Genomic DNA, 23,562 nt, shown 5'->3' with positions numbered 1-23,562 from the left:
TGAATGCAGCCATCTCTAAAGCATAACCTAGTAGTAAATCAGTAAGAGACATCATAGATCGCACCATACCTAATAAAGTGCGGTTACGATGTTCGGACACACCATTGCGCTGTGGTGTTCCAGGTGGCGTGAGTTGCGAAACTATTCTGCATTGTTTCAAATGAAGACCAAACTCATAACTCAAATATTCACCTCCACGATCAGATCATATAAACTTTATTTTCTTGTTACGATGATTTTCCACTTCACTCTGAAATTCTTTGAACTTTTCAAATGTTTCAGACTTATGTTACATCAAGTAGATATACCCATATCTGCTCAAATCATCTGTGAAGGTCAGAATATAATGATACCCACCGTGAGCCTCAACTCTCATTGGACCGCATACATCAGTATGTATTATTTCCAATAAGTTTGTTGCTCACTCCATTGTTCCGGAGAACAGAGTCTTAGTCATCTTGCCCATGAGGCATGGTTCGCAAGCATCATGTGATTCATAATCAAGTGATTCCAGAAGCCCATCAACATGGAGTTTCTTCATGCGCTTTACACCAATATGACCTAAACGGCAGTGCCACAAATAAGTTGCACTATCATATTAAACTTGTATCTTTTGGCTTCAATACTATGAATATGTGTATCACTACTATCGAGATTCAACAAAAATAGACCACTCATCAAGGGTGCATGACCATAAAAGATATTACTCATATAGATAGAACAACCATTATTCTTTGATTTAAATGAATAACCGTCTCGCATCAAACAAGATCCAGGTATAATGTTCATGCTTAACGCTGGGACCAAATAACAATTATTCAGGTCTAAAACTAATCCCGAAGGTAGATGTAGAGGTAGCTGCCGACCGCGATCACATCGACTTTGGAATCATTTCCTACGCGCATCGTCACCTCGTCCTTAGCCAATCTTCGCTTAATCCATAGCCCCTGTTTCGAGTTGCAAATATGACCAGCAGAACCAGTATCAAATACCAAGGCGCTACTATGAGCATTAGGAAGGTACACATCAATAACATGTATATCAAATATACCTTTCACTTTGCCATCCTTCTTATCCGCCAAATACTTGGGGCAGTTCCGCTTCCAGTGACCAGTCCCTTTGTAAGCACTCAATCTCAGGCTTAGGTCTAGACTTGGGCTTCTTCACTTGAGCAGCAACTTGCTTGCCGTTCTTCTTGAAGTTCCCCTTCTTCCCTTTGCCCTTCTTCTTCAAACTAGTGGTCTTGTTAACCATCAACACTTGATGCTCCTTCTTGATTTCTACCTCTGCAACCTTTAGCATCGCAAATAGCTCGAGAATTGTCTTATCCATCCCTTGCATATTATAGTTCATCACGAAGCTTTTGTAGCTTGGTGGAAGTGATTGAAGAACTCTGTCAATGACACTATCATTAAGAAGATTAACTCCCAGTTGAGTCAATTGGCTGTGGTACCCAGACTTTCTGAGTATGTTTAGTGACAGAACTATTCTCCTCCATCTTGCAGCTATAGAACTTATTGGAGACTTCATATCTCTCAATCAGGGCATTTGCTTGAAATGTTAACTTCAACTCTTGGAACATCTCATATGCTCCATGACCACTGGTACGTGTTGGTCCTATACAAACGGTTTTTAACCCCTTTCCGCGACGGCATTTGGAACCGTCGCCAAGTGAGTGTGTGCGATAGGGGGGTCCTTGCCACATACCCAGAAATCGTCGGGGATAGGCCCTCCTCGGACACAGGCTGGGGCGTGTGCGATCGGGCGAGGCATCGAAACCCAATCATTTCCGTAGGTATGTACATCCCACACGTGAATCCGAGAAAAACATTTCGTAGTATGTACATCCACACGGTGAATCCCAGAAAAACATTTCCGTTCGTATGTATATCACACACAGTCAATCCAAGGAATACGTTTCCGTTCTTATGTACATCCACACAGTCAATCCAGGGAAAACGTTTCCGTTCGTACGTACATCCCACACAGTTTTATGTGTAGGCTCGTGTGTGAAAGGTGTAACTATCACACACGGTCTGCCTTGGTTAACTGTTTGCTTTTATCAACTACATCACACACGATTGATGAAGAAAACTGTGTGGCATTGGGCTATCCATCGCAAGCGCTTTTACTGCTAGAACCGTTTGCAAAGGTCCATGACACATTTAGCAGGTTTATTAGTTTACAATTAATAATTCCAGTATTACGCAAATTCACATTTCATATCGAACAGCTGTTTGCCAATTTCATATCAGGCACATAAATATATTATAACATCACAGTACGATAGCTACATGAAAACAACACAATACAACATATAGCTAGTTCAACTTCATAAGAACAATATATTCATTTCCCTAATCGAGATCATCCAGGCTCGTCTTATCCACCTCTGCTTTCAGTTCAGTAAGAACTTGTTTTGCACGGGCCAACTGGGAAAGTGCCTCCTCCTTCGCCAACACCATCTTAGCAAAGTCTGATTTAAAAAATCTGAGCTCATTCTCCACCTTCAACTTTTTATCCCGCATCTTCAAATATTCTTCAGCGTTGACAACAGTTTCTCTAAGCCTACGTCTGTTCTCTTCCTCATACATGCTCCAGAGCTTTCGCTAGGCACATCTTCAAAGACTGTGGCCACTCTTGATCAACCCACTCCAAGTAAGAACACTTCCGTTCATCCTATAATATTTAAAACTAGATCAGTAACAATTGTAGGGGAAATGGGTTTATAGCAACATAGAAAATCACCAATGCTTATTTTGAAAAACTGAAGAAACATGTTAATTATGACATATCTTCTCAAAAAGATCAATGTGCAAATGAATTAATTGCTACTGAGACAACAACCAAATTCTAGAACATCAGAAGCTATAATTAACTACAACAACGCTACAAGTTCTTACTCATGTACAATAAATAACAAATTGAACATTTTATGAGGAAGGTAAATATAACTGCAACAGCATAGCGACAGTGTTTGGATGACAGCAAATTGATACTAACAGGTGTGTACATGCACAAATTTAGTAACATAGAACTAATAGCACTAAGGCCGTCCACTATGTATGCCAAAACTGGGGTAAAGACAACTGTTGCTACATCTCGCACCGGTGCCCTGCACTGGCGAGCCGATGCAGCGGGAAAAAATCAGGGACCCAGACTCCGGAGCACGTAGTTGCTCCGATGCCCAGTTCCTTCGTGCCATAAAGATTTAGTATTTTACTGCTTGGCTGCTCGGATGTGTGGACCAAAGTTGGCTGCACAAACTGCTGAAGCGGTGCCAAATAATTTTCTAATGGCACCGCTGATGAGATGGCAACAATTTAAGATACTAGGTACAAACTGTGACACTGTCTTAGGATGCGTTTGGTTGAAGGTGTGGTATGAATGGGTTGGGACCGTGACAGTGTCTGAATCACATCTAACAAATGATTTGTAACAACGAAAGAGGGTCTAACCTTCTCTGCACATGCCAGAAACTTCCTCCCACTGTCCACAGATTCAAACGCAACTAGCTTCACGCATGGAGATTGATGGTGACAACGAGCAGATAGATCTTCAGCCACCCCGCTCCATTCGTTGCCACTGATGGTCCTAGGGAGCTACAAGAGGAAGAAATGACTCAAATCGACCGCCGGGTAAAAATCCTTCATTCCAAGTCATAGCCCGAGAGAGAGAAGAGAGGCATACCCGGGTGGTGAAGGAGTCGTCGCCGGAGGAGGAACCGCTGGAGAGGTCTTTGAAGAAGACCATGGCGACCCCGGCGGTAGGATGCGAGACGGCGAGAGCGAGGAAGCGGCTATAGCTTAGGAAGGAAGGAAGGAAGGAGGAAACAGGGGAAATGTGACTTGTGGTCGGGGAGAAAAGGGGGTGGGGAAGGGGGAAGGGGGCGGGGGTAGATATTTTGGCGGTAGGCCAAAATTTTGGAAATGTGGAGGGAAACTTTGCCGCGGTGCCGCCGGACCATTCACTTTGAACGATTGTGTGCATCGCAAACGATTCTTCTGCTTTACGCGCATGGGATGAGTTTGATAATTCAAATTTTGGTGGAAATTTCCCCGGGTACGTCATTGCATAATTTAACATCGCTTGCTAATTTGGGCACACAAAAGAGCTTACAGCAGACAGACCACACTTACTGAATCGAGCAATTTTAGTAATTAAACAGAGCCAGTTGACCTAAACATTGCTCTAACAAAAGACCAACATTAAAACAAAGCCTAAGTAAGCATAATTTTAACAAATCCGCCGCCGCGCCGGCCTATGCATCGCCGGTGTGAGATGAGACGTCGATGACTTGTCCTGGCGACATGCCGCCGTTGGTGGACTCCGCGTCCCCCTGCTGAAGTCGACCGCATCCTCGTCCTCGTCCTCGGCGCCGCCCTCAAGGTTGTAGTACTCGTAGTAGTGGCTGCGCCAGAGCTCGCGTTGGTACTCCACCGCCGATTCCTCGACGGACAAACTCTTCTCTACCTCGACCTCGGCCACGCGCAACTCCTCCTCCCGGCGCTCCTCGATCTCCGCCGCCTCCTGCATCTCCAGCTCCCGCTCGACGACCTCATGAGGAAGCAGGTGCTCCATGGCCACCACCGCCTTTTCGGACGTGGGTTGCATGCTGGAGTCCGAGGTGGCCTGGAATATCTTGGCGTGTGCATCCTCGATCTTGGCGTGGATGGCCTTGACCCGGGCCAGGGCGACATCGGCGACACGGACGGCAGCTCGAGCGCTGTCAGCTGCTGCAGCTACCCTGTCAGCTGCCACAGACGCACTCTCAGCGGAAGAGGCCACGCTCAATGCGGATGCGGCGACACTCTCGGCGTAGGCGGCCGCGCTCTCGGCGCAGGCGGCGGCGCTCAGAGGGGGGGACACAACCATCGTACGGGCTTTCACGAAGCGTATCCACGGCGTCATCTTTGCAAGAAGGGGGTGCGGGAATGGGGATCGGGATTCATGGATTCGGGGTTTGCCGGCACTAGAGCTGGCGAGCCGGCGAAGCTTAAGGAGGGTGACTTAAATAGACCCAGATATTTTCATCGCAAACGGTTCCTAGAAAACAACTGTGTGATGTTGTAGATATTTTTTATTCGCTATGAAAGACGAATTTGGAATAAAGTGGCAATGGATGGTGTTTTAAATGAACAAGAAATTTTGTAGTACTAATACAACTGTCATGTAAAATTTTGGAAAATTTCAGGGGTCATTTGACCTTTTAAGACATTTAAGTGATTTTCTAGCCATTTAATAACCGTAATTGAAATTTGAACTACATGTACATGCAACAGCTAACCATAACGGTTTGAAAACTCATATTTGTGTACTTGTGTGCGATTTAATTCCATGTGCAGTAAATTGGAAGGAATTTTCAAACATATTGTCTAACGGCTATGACACAATTAAGCATGGAGTGACATGGCATTTTAATTCCAAAAAATAAAAAATATCAGAAACACATGAAACCTTGGTTGATGTAATGTCATGCCACCAAGATGATGTGGTAAAAAAATTGGCATGTTTGACGAAAGTTTGGACACACACCCCTCACAAACCGGAGCAACTCACTAGAAGGCTCATGGTTCCGAGAGGGAACAATGCATGTTTGATGACGAACGGGAGATAGCTTCCTCTTACGGCCTTCAATTTTTTCTACGTCTAACGTGCACTACTACAACTGTAATGTGAAATTTTGGAAAATTCTAGGGGTCATTTGACCTTTTAAAGACATTTAAGTGATTTTCTAGCCATTTAATGACCGTAATTCAAATTTGAACTACATCTACATGCAACGGCTAACCAAAACGGTTTGAAAAATCATATTTGTGTACTTGTGTGCGAGTTAATTCCATGTGCAGTAAATTAGAAGGAATTTTCAAACATATTTGTCTCACGACATGGACACATGCATATGTATGCATGGAGTGACATGGCATTTTAATTCCAAAAAATTAAAAAATATCAGAAACACATGAAACCTTGGTTGATGTAATGTCATGCCACCAAGATGATGTGGTAAAAAAATTGGCATGTTTGACGAAAGTTTGGACACACACCCCTCACAAACCGGAGCAACTCACTAGAAGGCTCGTGGTTCCGAGAGGGAACAATGCATGTTTGATGACGAACGGGAGATAGCTTCCTCTTACGGCCTTCAATTTTTTCTACGTCTAACGTGCACTACTACAACTGTAATGTGAAATTTTGGAAAATTCTAGGGGTCATTTGACCTTTTAAAGACATTTAAGTGATTTTCTAGCCATTTAATGACCGTAATTCAAATTTGAACTACATCTACATGCAACGCCTAACCAAAACGGTTTGAAAAATCATATTTGTGTACTTGTGTGCGAGTTAATTCCATGTGCAGTAAATTAGAAGGAATTTTCAAACATATTTGTCTCACGACATGGACACATGCATATGTATGCATGGAGTGACATGGCATTTTAATTCCAAAAAATTAAAAAAATATCAAAAACACCTGAAACCTTGGTTGATGTAATGTCATGCCACCAAGATGATGTGGTAAAAAATTGGCATGTTTGACGAAAGTTTGGACACACACCCCTCACAAACCGGAGCAACTCACTAGAAGGCTCGTGGTTCCGAGAGGGAACAATGCATGTTTGATGACGAATGGGAGATAGCTTCCTCTTACGGTCTTCACATTTTTTCTACGTCTAACGTGCACTACTACAACTGTAATGTGAAATTTTGGAAAATTCTAGGGGTCATTTGACCTTTTAAAGACATTTAAGTGATTTTCTAGCCATTTAATGACCGTAATTCAAATTTGAACTACATCTACATGCAACGGCTAACCAAAACGGTTTGAAAAATCATATTTGTGTACTTGTGTGCGAGTTAATTCCATGTGCAGTAAATTAGAAGGAATTTTCAAACATATTTGTCTCACGACATGGACACATGCATACGTATGCATGGAGTGACATGGCATTTTAATTCCAAAAAATTAAAAAAATTCAGAAACACATGAAACCTTGGTTGATGTAATGTCATGCCACCAAGATGATGTGGTAAAAAAATTAGCATGTTTGACGAAAGTTTGGACACACACCCCTCACAAATAGGAGCAACTCACTGGAAGGCTCATGGTTCCGAGAGGGAACGATGCATGTTTGATGACGAACAGGAGATAGCTTCCTCTTACGGCCTTCAATTTTTTTCTACGTCTAACGTGCACTACTACAACTGTAATGTGAAATTTTGGAAAATTCTTGGCGTCATTTGACATTTAAAGACATTTAAGTGATCTCAAGCCATTTAATGACCGTAATTACAATTTGAACTACATCTACATTTAACGGCTATTTAAACGGTTTGAAAAATCATATTTGTGTACTTGTGTGCGAGCTAATTCCATGTGAAGTACATTAGAAGGAATTTTCAAACATATTTGTCTCACGGCATGGACACATGCATATGTATGCATGGAGTGACATGGCATTTTAATTCCAAAAAATTTAAAAAATATCAGAAACAAATGAAACCTTGGTTGATGTAATATCATGCCACCAAGATGATGTGGTAAAAGAATTGGCATGTTTGAAGAAAGTTTGGACACACACCCCTCACAAACCGGAGCAACTCACTAGAAGGCTCGTGGTTCCGAAAGGGAACAACGCATGTTTGATCACGAACGGGAGATTGCTTCCTCTTACGGCCTTTAATTTTTTTTCTACGTCTAACGTGCACTAATACAACTGTAATGTGAAAATTTGGAAAATTCTACGGGTCATTTGACCTTTTAAAGACATTTAGGTGATTTTTATGCCATTTAATGACCGTAATTCAAATTTGAACTACATCTACATGCAACGGCTAACCAACACGGTTTGAAAAATCATATTTGTGTACTTGTGTGCGAGTAAATTCCATGTGCAGTACATTAGAAGGAATTTTCAAACATATTTGTCTCGCGACATGGACACATGCATATGTATGCATGGAGTGATGTGGCATTTTAATTCCAAAAAAAAAATCAGAAAAACATGAAACCTTGGTTGATGTAATGTCATGCCACCAAGATGATGTGGTAAAAAATTGGCATGTTTGACGAAAGTTTGGACACACCCCTCACAAACCGGAGCAACTCACTAGAAGGCTCGTGGTTCCGAGAGGGAACAATGCATGTTTGATGACGAATAGGAGATAGCTTCCTCTTACGGCCTTTATTTCTTTTCTACGTCTAACGTGCACTACTACAACTGTAATGTGAAATTTTGGAAAATTCTTGGGGTCATTTGACCTTTTAAAGACATTTAAGTGATTTTCTAGCCATTTAATGACCGTATTCAAATTTGAACTACATCTACATGCAACGGCTAACCAAAACGGTTTGAAAAATCATATTTGTGTACTTGTGTGCGAGTTAATTCCATGTGCAGTACATTAGAAGGAATTTTCAAACATATTTGTCTCACGACATGGACACATGCATATGTATGCATGGAGTGACATGGCATTTTAATTCCAAAAAATTAAAAAATATCAGAAACACATGAAACCTTGGTTGATGTAATGTCATGCCACCAAGATGATGTGGTAAAAAATTGGCATGTTGAAATTTGGACACACACCCCTCACAAACCGGAGCAACTCACTAGAAGGCTCGTGGTTCCGAGAGGGAACAATGCATGTTTGATGACGAACGGGAGATAGCTTCCTCTTACGGCCTTCAATTTTTTCTACGTCTAACGTGCACTATACAACTGTAATGTGAAATTTTGGAAAATTCTAGGGGTCATTGACCTTTTAAAGACATTTAAGTGATTTTCTAGCCATTTAATGACCGTAATTCAAATTTGAACTACATCTACATGCAACGGCTAACCAAAACGGTTTGAAAAATCATATTTGTGTACTTGTGTGCGAGTTAATTCCATGTGCAGTAAATTAGAAGGAATTTTCAAACATATTTGTCTCACGACATGGACACATGCATATGTATGCATGGAGTGACATGGCATTTTAATTCCAAAAAATTAAAAAAATATCAGAAACACATGAAACCTTGGTTGATGTAATGTCATGCCACCAAGATGATGTGGTAAAAAATTGGCATGTTTGACGAAAGTTTGGACACACACCCCTCACAAACCGGAGCAACTCACTAGAAGGCTCGTGGTTCCGAGAGGGAACAATGCATGTTTGATGACGAACAGGGAGATAGCTTCCTCTTACGGCCTTCAATTTTTTTCTACGTCTAACGTGCACTACTACAACTGTAATGTGAAATTTTGGAAAATTCTAGGGGTCATTTGACCTTTTAAAGACATTTAAGTGATTTTCTAGCCATTTAATGACCGTAATTCAAATTTGAACTACATCTACATGCAACGGCTAACCAAAACGGTTTGAAAAATCATATTTGTGTACTTGTGTGCGAGTTAATTCCATGTGCAGTAAATTAGAAGGAATTTTCAAACATATTTGTCCCCCGACATGGACACATGCATACGTATGCATGGAGTGACATGGCATTTTAATTCCAAAAAATTAAAAAATATCAGAAACACATGAAACCTTGGTTGATGTAATGTCATGCCACCAAGATGATGTGGTAAAAAAATTGGCATGTTTGACGAAAGTTTGGACACACACCCCTCACAAACCGGAGCAACTCCTAGAAGGCTCGTGGTTCCGAGAGGGAACAATGCATGTTTGATGACGAACGGGAGATAGCTTCCTCTTATGGCCTTCAATATTTTCTACATTTAACGTGCAATACTACAACTGTAATGTGAAATTTTGGAAAATTCTAGGGGTCATTTGACCTTTTAAAGACATTTAAGTGATTTTCTAGCCACTTAATGACCGTAAAATTCAAATTTGAACTACATCTACATGCAACGGCTAACCAAAACGGTTTGAAAAATCATATTTGTGTACTTGTGTGCGAGTTAATTCCATGTGCAGTACATTAGAAGGAATTTTCAAACATATTTGTCTCACGACATGGACACATGCATACATATGCATGGAGTGACATGGCATTTTTATTCCAAAAAATAAAAAATCTCAAAAACACATGAAACCTTGGTTGGTGTAATGTCATGCCACCAAGATGATGTGGTAAAAAAATTAGCATGTTTGACGAAAGTTTGGACACACACCCCTCACAAACCGGAGCAACTCACTAGAAGGCTCGTGGTTCCGAGAGGGAACAATGCATGTTTGATGACGAACGGGAGATAGCTTCCTCTTACGGCCTTCAATTTTTTTCTACGTCTAACGTGCACTACTACAACTGTAATGTGAAAATTTGGAAAAATCTAGGGGTCATTTAACCTTTTAAAGACATTTAAGTGATTTTCTAGCCATTTAATGACCGTAATTACAATTTGAACTATATCTACATGCAACGGCTAACCAAAACGGTTTGAAAAATCATATTTGTGTACTTGTGTGCGAGTTAATTCCATGTGCAGTACATTAGAAGGAATTTTCAAACATATTTATCTCCCGACATGGACACATGCATATGTATGCATGGAGTGACATGGCATTTTAATTCCAAAAAATTAAAAATATCAGAAACACATGAAACCTTGGTTGATGTAATGTCATGCCACCAAGATGATGTGGTAAAAAATTGGCATGTTTGACGAAAGTTTGGACACACACCCTCACAAACCGGAGCAACTCACTAGAAGGCTCGTGGTTCCGAGAGGGAACAATGCATGTTTGATGACGAACGGGAGATAGCTTCCTCTTACGGCCTTCAATTTTTTCTACGTCTAACGTGCACTACTACAACTGTAATGTGAAATTTTGGAAAATTCTAGGGGTCATTTGACCTTTTAAAGACATTTAAGTGATTTTCTAGCCATTTAATGACCGTAATTCAAATTTGAACTACATCTACATGCAACGGCTAACCAAAACGGTTTGAAAAATCATATTTGTGTACTTGTGTGCGAGTTAATTCCATGTGCAGTAAATTAGAAGGAATTTTCAAACATATTTGTCTCACGACATGGACACATGCATATGTATGCATGGAGTGACATGGCATTTTAATTCCAAAAAATTAAAAAATATCAGAAACACATGAAACCTTGGTTGATGTAATGTCATGCCACCAAGATGATGTGGTAAAAAATTGGCATGTTTGACGAAAGTTTGGACACACACCCCTCACAAACCGGAGCAACTCACTAGAAGGCTCGTGGTTCCGAGAGGGAACAATGCATGTTTGATGACGAACGGGAGATAGCTTCCTCTTACGGCCTTCAATTTTTTCTACGTTTAACGTGCACTACTACAACTGTAATGTGAAATTTTGGAAAATTCTAGGGGTCATTTGACCTTTTAAAGACATTTAAGTGATTTTCTAGCCATTTAATGACCGTAATTCAAATTTGAACTACATCTACATGCAATGGCTAACCATAACGGTTTGAAAAATCATATTTGTGTACTTGTGTGCGAGTTAATTCCATGTGCAGTAAATTAGAAGGAATTTCAAACATATTTGTCTCACGACATGGACACATGCATACGTATGCATGGAGTGACATGGCATTTTAATTCCAAAAAATTAAAAAATATCAGAAACACATGAAACCTTGGTTGATGTAATGTCATGCCACCAAGATGATGTGGTAAAAAAATTGGCATGTTTGACGAAAGTTTGGACACACACCCCTCACAAACCGGAGCAACTCACTAGAAGGCTCGTGGTTCCGAGAGGGAACAATGCATGTTTGATGACGAACGGGAGATAGCTTCCTCTTACGGCCTTCAATTTTTTCTACGTCTAACGTGCACTACTACAACTGTAATGTGAAATTTTGGAAAATTCTAGGGGTCATTTGACCTTTTAAAGACATTTAAGTGATTTTCTAGCCATTTAATGACCGTAATTCAAATTTGAACTACATCTACATGCAACGGCTAACCAAAACGGTTTGAAAAATCATATTGTGTACTTGTGTGCGAGTTAATTCCATGTGCAGTAAATTAGAAGGAATTTTCAAACATATTTGTCTCACGACATGGACACATGCATATGTATGCATGGAGTGACATGGCATTTTATTCCAAAAAATAAAAAATATCAGAAACACATGAAACCTTGGTTGATGTAATGTCATGCCACCAAGATGATGTGGTAAAAAAATTGGCATGTTTGACGAAAGTTTGGACACACACCCCTCACAAACCGGAGCAACTCACTAGAAGGCTCGTGGTTCCGAGAGGGAACAATGCATGTTTGATGACGAACGGGAGATAGCTTCCTCTTACGGCCTTCAATTTTTTCTACGTCTAACGTGCACTACTACAACTGTAATGTGAAATTTTGGAAAATTCTAGGGGTCATTTGACCTTTTAAAGACATTTAAGTGATTTTCTAGCCATTTAATGACCGTAATTCAATTTGAACTACATCTACATGCAACGCCTAACCAAAACGGTTTGAAAAATCATATTTGTGTACTTGTGTGCGAGTTAATTCCATGTGCAGTAAATTAGAAGGAATTTTCAAACATATTTATCCCACGACATGGACACATGCATACGTATGCATGGAGTGACATGGCATTTTAATTCCAAAAAATTAAAAAAATATTAGAAACACATGAAACCTTGGTTCATGTAATATCATGCCACCAAGATGATGTGGTCAAAAAATTGGCCTGTTTGAAGAAAGTTTGGACACACACCCCTCACAAACCGGAGCAACTCACTAGAAGGCTCGTGGTTCCGAGAGGGAACAATGCATGTTTGATGACGAACGGGAGATAGCTTCCTCTTACGGCCTTCAATTTTTTCTACGTGTAACGTGCACTACTACAACTGTGATTTGAAATTTTGGAAAATTCTTGGGGTCATTTGACCTTTTAAAGACATTTAAGTCATTTTCTAGCCATTTAATGACCGTAATTACAATTTGAACTACGTCTACATGCAACGGCTAACCAAAACGGTTTGACAAATCATATGTGTGTACTTGTGTGCAAGTTAATTCCATGTGCAATATATTAGAAGGAATTTTCAAACATATTTATCCCCCGACATGGACACATGCATACGTATGCATGGAGTGACATGGCATTTTAATTCCAAAAAATTCAAAAATATCAAAACACATGAAACCTTGGTTGGTGTAATGTCATGCCACCAAGATGATGTGGTAAAAAAATTAGCATGTTTGACGAAAGTTTGGACACACACCCTCACAAACCGGAGCAACTCACTAGAAGGCTCGTGGTTCCGAGAGGGAACAATGCATGTTTGATGACGAACGGGAGATAGCTTCCTCTTACGGCCTTCAATTTTTTCTACGTCTAACGTGCACTACTACAACTGTAATGTGAAATTTGGAAAATTCTAGGGGTCATTTGACCTTTTAAAGACATTTAAGTGATTTTCTAGCCATTTAATGACCGTAATTCAAATTTGAACTACATCTACATGCAACGGCTAACCAAAACGGTTTGAAAAATCATATTTGTGTACTTGTGTGCGAGTTAATTCCATGTGCAGTACATTAGAAGAATTTTCAAACATATTTGTCTCGCGACATGGACACATGCATATGTATGCATGGAGAGACATGGCATTTTAATTCCAAAAAATTAAAAAATATCAGAAACACATGAAACCTTAGTTGATGTAATGTCATGCCACGAAGAGGATTTGGTAAAAAAAAATGGCATGTTTGACGAATGTTTGGACACAAACACCTCCCAAACCGGAGCTACTCACTAGAAGGCTCGTGGTTCCAAGAGGGAACAATGCATGTTTGATGACGAACAGGAGATAGCTTCCTCTTATGGCCTTTAATTTTTTTCTACGTCTAACGTGCACTACTACAACTGTAATGTGAAATTTTGGAAAATTCTAGGGGTCATCTGACCATTTAAAGATATTTAAGTGATTTTCTAGCCATTTAATGACCGTAATTCAAATTTGAACTACATCTACATGCCACGGCTAACCAAAACGGTACAAAAAAATCATATTTGTGTACTTGTGTGCGAGTAAATTCCATGTGCCGTACATTAGAAGGAATTTTCAAAGATATTTGTCTCGCGACATGCCCACATGCATATGTATGCACAGAGTGACATGGCATTTTAATTCCAAAAAATTAAAAAATATCAGAAACACATGAAACCTTGGTTGATGTAATGTCATGCCACCAAGATGATGTGGTAAAAAATTGGCATGTTTGACGAAAGTTTGGACACCAAACCGGAGCAACTCACTAGAAGGCTCGTGGTTCCGAAAGGGAACAATGCATGTTTGATGACGAACGGGAGATAGCTTCCTCTTACGGCCTTCAATTTTTTCTACGTCTAACGTGCACTACTACAACTGTAATGTGAAATTTTGGAAAATTCTAGGGGTCATTTGACCTTTTAAAGACATTTAAGTGATTTTCTAGCCATTTAATGACCGTAATTCAAATTTGAACTACATCTACATGCAACGCTAACCAAACGGTTTGAAAAATCATATTTGTGTACTTGTGTGCGAGTTAATTCCATGTGCAGTAAATTAGAAGGAATTTTCAAACATATTTGTCTCACGACATGGACACATGCATATGTATGCATGGAGTGACATGGCATTTTAATTCCAAAAAATTAAAAAATATCAGAAACACATGAAACCTTGGTTGATGTAATGTCATGCCACCAAGATGATGTGGTAAAAAAATTGGCATGTTTGACGAAAGTTTGGACACACACCCCTCACAAACCGGAGCAACTCACTAGAAGGCTCGTGGTTCCGAGAGGGAACAATGCATGTTTGATGACGAACGGGAGATAGCTTCCTCTTACGGCTTCAATTTTTTCTACGTCTAACGTGCACTACTACAACTGTAATGTGAAATTTGGAAACTTCTAGGGTCATTTGACCTTTTAAAGACATTTAAGTGATTTTCTAGCCATTTAATTACCGTAATTCAAATTTGAACTACGTCTAACAAAAACGGTTTGAAAAATAATATTTGTGTACTTGTGTGCAAGTTAATTCCATGTGTAGTACATTAGAAGGAATTTTCAAACATATTTGTCTCACGACATGGACACATGAATATGTATGCATGGAGTGACATGGCATTTTAATTCCAACAAAATAGAAAATATCAGAAACACATGAAACCTTGGTTGATTTAATGTCATGCTACCAAGATGATGTGGTAAAAAAATTGGCATGTTTGACGAAAGTTTGGACACACCCCCTCACAAGTCTGAGCAACTCACTAAAAGGCTCGTGGTTCCGAGAGGGAACAATGCATGTTTGATGACGAACGGGAGATAGCTTCCTCTTACGGCCTTCAATTTTTTTCTACGTCTAACGTGCACTACTACAACCGTAATGTGAAATTTTGGAAAATTCTTGGGGTCATTTGATCTTTCAAACACATTTAAGTGATTTTCTAGCCATTTAATGACCGTAATTCAAATTTGAACTACATCTACATGCAACGACTAACCAAAACGGTTTGAAAACTCATATTTGTGTACTTGTGTACGAGTAAATTCCATGTGCAGTACACTACAAGGAATCTTCAAACATATTTGTCTCGCGACATGGACACATGCATATGTATGCATGGAGTTACATGGCATTTTAATTCAAAAAAATTAAAAAAGTATCAGAAACACATGAAACCATGGTCGATGTAATGTCATGCCACCAAGATGATGTGGTTAAAAAATTGGCATATTTGACGAAAGTTTGGACACATACCCCTCACAAACTCGGAGCAACTCACTAGAAGGCTCGTGGTTCCGAGAGGGAACAATGCATGTTTGATGACGAACGGGAGATAGCTTCCTCTTACGACCTTCAATTTTTTTCTACGTCTAACGGGCACTACTACAACTGTAATGTGAAAATTTGGAAAATTCTAGATGTCATTTGACGTTTTAAAGACATTTAATTGATTTTCTAGCCATTTAATGACCGTAATTCAAATTTGAACTACATCTACATGCAACGGCTAACCAAAACGGTTTGAAAAATCATATTTGTGTACTTGTGTGCGAGTTAATTCCATGTGCAGTAAATTAGAAGGAATTTTCAAACATATTTGTCTCACGACATGGACACATGCATATGTATGCATGGAGTGACATGGCATTTTAATTCCAAAAATTAAAAAAATATCAGAAACACATGAAACCTGGGTTGATGTAATGTCATGCCACCAAGATGATGTGGTAAAAAAATTGGCATGTTTGACGAAAGTTTGGACACACACCCCTCACAAACCGGAGCAACTCACTAGAAGGCTCGTGGTTCCGAGAGGGAACAATGCATGTTTGATGACGAACGGGAGATAGCTTCCTCTTACGGCCTTCAATTTTTTTCTATGTCTAACGTGCACTACTACAACTGTAATGTGAAATTTTGGAAAATTCTAGGGGTCATTTGACCTTTTAAAGACATTTAAGTGATTTTCTAGCCATTTAATGACCGTAATTCAAATTTGAACTACATCTACATGCAACGGCTAACCAAAACAGTTTGAAAAATCATATTTGTGTACTTGTGTGCGAGTTAATTCCATGTGCAGTAAATTAGAAGGAGTTTTCAAACATATTTGTCTCACGACATGGACACATGCATATGCATGGAGTGACATGGCATTTTAATTCCAAAAAATTGAAAAAATATCAGAAACACATGAAACCTTGGTTGATGTAATGTCATGCCACCAAGATGATGTGGTAAAAAAATTGGCATGTTTGACGAAAGTTTGGACACACCCCCAAACCGGAGCAACTCACTAGAAGGCTCGTGGTTCCGAGAGGGAACAATGCATGTTTGATGACGAACGGGAGATAGCTTCCTCTTACGGCCTTCAATTTTTTTCGACGTCTAACGTGCACTACTACAACTGTAATGTGAAATTTTGGAAAATTCTAGGGGTCATTTGACCTTTTAAAGACATTTAAGTGATTTTCTAGCCATTTAATGACCGTAATTCAAATTTGAACTACATTTACATGCAACGCCTAACCAAAACGTTTTGAAAAATCATATTTGTGTACTTGTGTGCGAGTTAATTCCATGTGCAGTAAATTAGAAGGAATTTCAAACATATTTGTCTCACGACATGGACACATGCATATGTATGCATGGAGTGACATGGCATTTTAATTTAAAAAAATCAGAAACACATGAAACCTTGGTTGATGTAATGTCATGCCACCAAGATGATGTGGTAAAAAAATGGCATGTTTGACGAAAGTTTGGACACACACCCCTCACAAACCGGAGCAACTCACTAGAAGGCTCGTGGTTCCGAGAGGGAATAATGCATGTTTGATGACGAACGGGAGATAGATTCCTCTCACACCCTTCAATTTTTTTCTACATCTAACATGCACTACTGCAACTGTAATGTGAAATTTTGGAAAATTCTAGGGGTCATTTGACCTTTTAAAGACATTTAAGTGATTTTGTAGCCATTTAATGACCGTAATTCAAATTTGAACTACATCTACATGTAACGGCTAACCAAAACGGTTTGAAAAATAATATTTGTGTACTTGTGTGCGAGTTAATTCCATGTGCAGTAAATTAGAAGGAATTTTCGAACATATTTGTCTCGCGACATGGACACATGCATATGTATGCATGGAGTGACATGGCATTTAATTCCAAAAAATTAAAAAAATATCAGAAACACATGAAACCTTGGTTGATGTAATGTCATGCCACCAAGATGATGTGGTAAAAGAAATTGGCATGTTTGACGAATGTTTGGACACAACCCCTCACAAACCGGAGCAACTCACTAGAAGGCTCGTGGTTCCGAGAGGGAACAATGCATGTTTGATGACGAACGGGAGATAGCTTCCTCTTACGGCCTTCAATTTTTTTCTACGTCTAACGTGCACTACTACAACTGTAATGTGAAATTTTGGAAAATTCTAGGGGTCATTTGACCTTTTAAAGACATTTAAGTGATTTTCTAGCCATTTAATGACCGTAATTCAAATTTGAACTACATCTACATGCAACGGCTAACCAAAACGGTTTGAAAAATCATATTTGTGTACTTGTGTGCGAGTTAATTCCATGTGCAGTAAATTAGAAGGAATTTTCAAACATATTTGTCTCACGACATGGACACATGCATATGTATGCATGGAGTGACATGGCATTTTAATTCCAAAAAATTAAAAAATATCAGAAACACATGAAACCTTGGTTGATGTAATGTCATGCCACCAAGATGATGTGGTAAAAAATTGGCATGTTTGACGAAAGTTTGGACACACACCCCTCACAAACCGGAGCAACTCACTAGAAGGCTCGTGGTTCCGAGAGGGAACAATGCATGTTTGATGACGAACGGGAGATAGCTTCCTCTTACGGCCTTCAATTTTTTCTACGTCTAACTTGCACTACTACAACTGTAATGTGAAATTTTGAAAATTCTAGGGTCATTTGACCTTTTAAAGACATTTAAGTGATTTTCTAGCCATTTAATGACCGTAATTCAAATTTGAACTACATCTACATGCAACGGCTAACCAAAACGGTTTGAAAAATCATATTTGTGTACTTGTGTGCGAGTTAATTCCATGTGCAGTAAATTAGAAGGAATTTTCAAACATATTTGTCTCACGACATGGACACATGCATACGTATGCATGGAGTGACATGGCATTTTAATTCCAAAAAATTAAAAAATATCAGAAACACATGAAACCTTGGTTGATGTAATGTCATGCCACCAAGATGATGTGGTAAAAAATTGGCATGTTTGACGAAAGTTTGGACACACACCCCTCACAAAACAGGAGCAACTCACTAGAAGGCTCGTTGTTCCGAGAGGGAACAATGCATGTTGATGACGAACGGGAGATAGCTTCCTCTTACGGCCTTCAATTTTTTTCTACGTCTAACGTGCACTACTACAACTGTAATGTGAAATTTTGGAAAATTCTAGGGGTCATTTGACCTTTTAAAGACATTTAAGTGATTTTCTAGCCATTTAATGACCGTAATTCAAATTTGAACTACATCTACATGCAACGGCTAACCAAAACGGTTTGAAAAATCATATTTGTGTACTTGTGTGCGAGTTAATTCCATGTGCAGTAAATTAGAAGGAATTTTCAAACATATTTGTCTCACAACATGGACACATGCATATGTATGCATGGAGTGACATGGCATTTTAATTCCAAAAATTAAAAAATATCAGAAACACATGAAACCTTGTTGATGTAATGTCATGCCACCAAGATGATGTGGTAAAAAAATTGGCCTGTTTGACGAAAGTTTGGACACACACCCCTCACAAACCAGAGCAACTCACTAAAAGGCTCGTGGTTCCGAGAGGGAACAATGCATGTTTGATGACGAACGGGAGATAGCTTCCTCTTACGGCCTTCAACATTTTTCTACGTCTAACGTGCACTACTACAACTGTAATGTGAAATTTTGGAAAATTCTAGGGGTCATTTGACCTTTTAAAGACATTTAGTGATTTCTACATTAGACCGTAATTCAAATTTGAACTACATCTACATGCAACGTCTAACCAAAACGGTTTGAAAAATCATATTTGTGTACTTGTGTGCGAGTTAATTCCATGTGTAGTAAATTAGATGGAATTTTCAAACAAATTTGTCTCACGACATGGACACATGCATATGTATGCATGGAGTGACATGGCATTTTAATTCCAAAAAATAGAAAATATCAGAAACACATGAAACCTTGGTTGATGTAATGTCATGCCACCAAGATGATGTGGTAAAAATATTGGCATGTTTGACGAAAGTTTGGACACACACCCCTCACAAACCGGAGCAACTCACTAGAAGGCTCGTGGTTCCGAGAGGGAATAATGCATGTTTGATGACGAACGGGAGATAGCTTCCTCTTACGGCCTTCAATTTTTTCTACGTCTAACGTGCACTATTACAACTGTAATGTGAAAATTTGGAAAATTCTAGGGGTCATTTGACGTTTTAAAGACATTTAAGTGATTTTCTAGCCATTTAATGACCGTAATTCAAATTTGAAACTACATCTACATGCAACAGCTAACCAAAACGGTTTGAAAAATCATATTTGTGTACTTGTGTGCGAGTTAATTCCATGTGCAGTAAATTAGAAGGAAGTTTCAAACATATTTGTCTCGCGACATGGACACATGCATATGTATGCATGGAGTGACATGGCATTTTAATTCCAAAAATTAAAAAAATATCAGAAACACATGAAACCTTGGTTGATGTAATGTCATGCCACCAAGATGATGTGGTAAAAAAGTGGCATGTTTGACGAAAGTTTGGACACAACCCCTCACAAACCGGAGCAACTCACTAGAAGGCTCGTGGTTCCGAGAGGGAACAATGCATGTTTGATGACGAACGGGAGATAGCTTCCTCTTACGGCCTTCAATTTTTTTCTATGTCTAACGTGCACTACTACAACTGTAATGTGAAATTTTGGAAAATTCTAGGGGTCATTTGACCTTTTAAAGACATTTAAGTGATTTTCTAGCCATTTAATGACCGTAATTCAAATTTGAACTACATCTACATGCAACGGCTAACCAAAACGGTTTGAAAAATCATATTTGTGTACTTGTGTGCGAGTTAATTCCATGTGCAGTAAATTAGAAGGAATTTTCAAACATATTTGTCTCACGACATGGACACATGCATATGTATGCATGGAGTGACATGGCATTTTAATTCCAAAAAATTAAAAAATATCAGAAACACATGAAACCTTGGTTGATGTAATGTCATGCCACCAAGATGATGTGGTAAAAAATTGGCATGTTTGACGAAAGTTTGGACACACCCCTCACAAACCGGAGCAACTCACTAGAAGGCTCGTGGTTCCGAGAGGGAACAATGCATGTTTGATGACGAACGGGAGATAGCTTCCTCTTACGGCCTTCAATTTTTTTCTACGTCTAACGTGCACTACTACAACTGTAATGTGAAATTTTGGAAAATTCTAGGGGTCATTTGACCTTTTAAAGACATTTAGTGATTTTCTAGCCATTTAATGACCGTAATTCAAATTTGAACTACATCTACATGCAACGCCTAACCAAAACGGTTTGAAAAATCATATTTGTGTACTTGTGTGCGAGTTAATTCCATGTGCAGTAAATTAGAAGGAATTTCAAACATATTTGTCTCACGACATGGACACATGCATATGTATGCATGGAGTGACATGGCATTTTAATTCCAAAAAATTAAAAAATATCAGAAACACATGAAACCTTGGTTGATGTAATGTCATGCCACCAAGATGATGTGGTAAAAAAATTGGCATGTTTGATGAAAGTTTGGACACACACCCCTCACAAACCGGAGCAACTCACTAGAAGGCTCGTGGTTCTGAGAGGGAACAATGCATGTTTGATGACGAACGGGAGATAGCTTCCTCTTACGGCCTTCAATTTTTTCTACATCTAACATGCACTACTGCAACTGTAATGTGAAATTTTGGAAACTTCTAGGGGTCATTTGACCTTTTAAAGACATTTAAGTGATTTTGTAGCCATTTAATGACCGTAATTCAAATTTGAACTACATCTACATGTAACGGCTAACCAAAACGGTTTGAAAAATAATATTTGTGTACTTGTGTGCGAGTTAATTCCATGTGCAGTATATTAGAAGGAATTTTCGAACATATTTGTCTCGCGACATGGACACATGCATATGTATGCATGGAGAGACATGGCATTTAATACCAAAAAATTAAAAAAATATCAGAAACACATGAAACCTTGGTTGATGTAATGTCATGCCACCAAGAGAATTTGGTAAAAGAAATGGCATGTTTGACGAATGTGTGGACACAAACCCCTCACAAATCGGAGCAACTCACTAGAAGGCTCGTGGTTCCGAGAGGGAACAATGCATGTTTGATGACGAACAGGAGATAGCTTCCTCTTATGGCCTTCAATTTTTTTCTACGTCTAACGTGCACTACTACAACTGTAATGTGAAATTTTGGAAAATTCTAGGGGTCATTTGACCTTTTAAAGATATTTAAGTGATTTTCTAGCCATTTAATGACCGTAATTCAAATTTGAACTACATCTACATGCAACGCCTAACCAAAACGGTTTGAAAAATCATATTTGTGTACTTGTGTGCGAGTTAATTCCATGTGCAGTAAATTAGAAGGAATTTTCAAACATATTTGTCTCACGACATGGACACATGCATATGTATGCATGGAGTGACATGGCATTTTAATTCCAAAAAATTAAAAAATATCAGAAACACATGAAACCTTGGTTGATGTAATGTCATGCCACCAAGATGATGTGGTAAGAAAATTGGCATGTTTGACGAAAGTTTGGACACAACCCCTCACAAACCGGAGCAACTCATTAGAAGGCTCGTGGTTCCGAGAGGGAACAATGCATGTTTGATGACGAACAGGAGATAGCTTCCTCTAACGGCCTTCAATTTTTTCTACGTCTAACTTGCACTACTACAACTATAATGTGAAATTTTGGAAAATTCTAGGAGTAATTTGACCTTTTAAAGACATTTTAATGATTTTCTAGCCATTTAATGACCATAATTAAAATATGAACTACATCTACATGCAACGGCTAACCAAAACTGGTTTGAAAAATCATATTTGTGTACTTGTGTGCGAGTTAATTCCAAGTGCAGTAAATTAGAAGGAATTTTCAAACATATTTGTCTCACGACATGGACACATGCATACGTATGCATGGAGTGACATGGCATTTCAACTCTAAAAAATTAAAAAATATCATAAACACATGAAACCTTGGATTGATGTAATGTCATGCCACCAATATGATGTGGTAAGAAAATTGGCATGTTTGACGAAAGTTTGGACACACACCCCTCACAAACCGGAGCAACTCACTAGAAGGCTCGTTGTTCCGAGAGGGAACAATGCATGTTTGATGACGAACGGGAGATAGCTTCCTCTTACGGCCTTCAATTTTTTCTACGTTTAACGTGCACTACTACAACTGTAATGTGAAATTTTGGAAAATTCTAGGGGTCATTTGACCTTTTAAAGACATTTAAGTGATTTTCTAGCCATTTAATGACCGTAATTCAATTTGAACTACATCTACATGCAACGCCTAACCATAACGGTTTGAAAAATCATATTTGTGTACTTGTGTGGAGTTAATTCCATGCAGTAAATTAGAGGAATTTTCAAACATATTTGTCTCATGACATGGACACATGCATATGTATGCATGGAGTGACATGGCATTTTAATTCCAAAAAATTAAAAAATATCAGAAACACATGAAACCTTGCTTGATGTAATGTCATGCCACCAAGATGATGTGGTAAAAAAATTGGCATGTTTGACGAAAGTTTGGACACAAACCCCTCACAAACCGGAGCAACTCACTAGAAGGCTCGTGGTTCCGAGAGGGAACAATGCATGTTTGATGACGAACGGGAGATAGCTTCCTCTTACGGCTTCAATTTTTTTCTACGTCTAACGTGCACTACTACAACTGTAATGTGAAATTTTGGAAACTTCAAGGTGTCATTTGTCCTTTTAAAGACATTT

The sequence above is a fragment of the Triticum aestivum genome, chromosome 5D (assembly GCF_018294505.1).
Source record: "Triticum aestivum cultivar Chinese Spring chromosome 5D, IWGSC CS RefSeq v2.1, whole genome shotgun sequence".
Lineage (NCBI taxonomy): Eukaryota > Viridiplantae > Streptophyta > Magnoliopsida > Poales > Poaceae > Triticum > Triticum aestivum.
Note: the sequence above shows the minus strand (reverse complement) of the source record.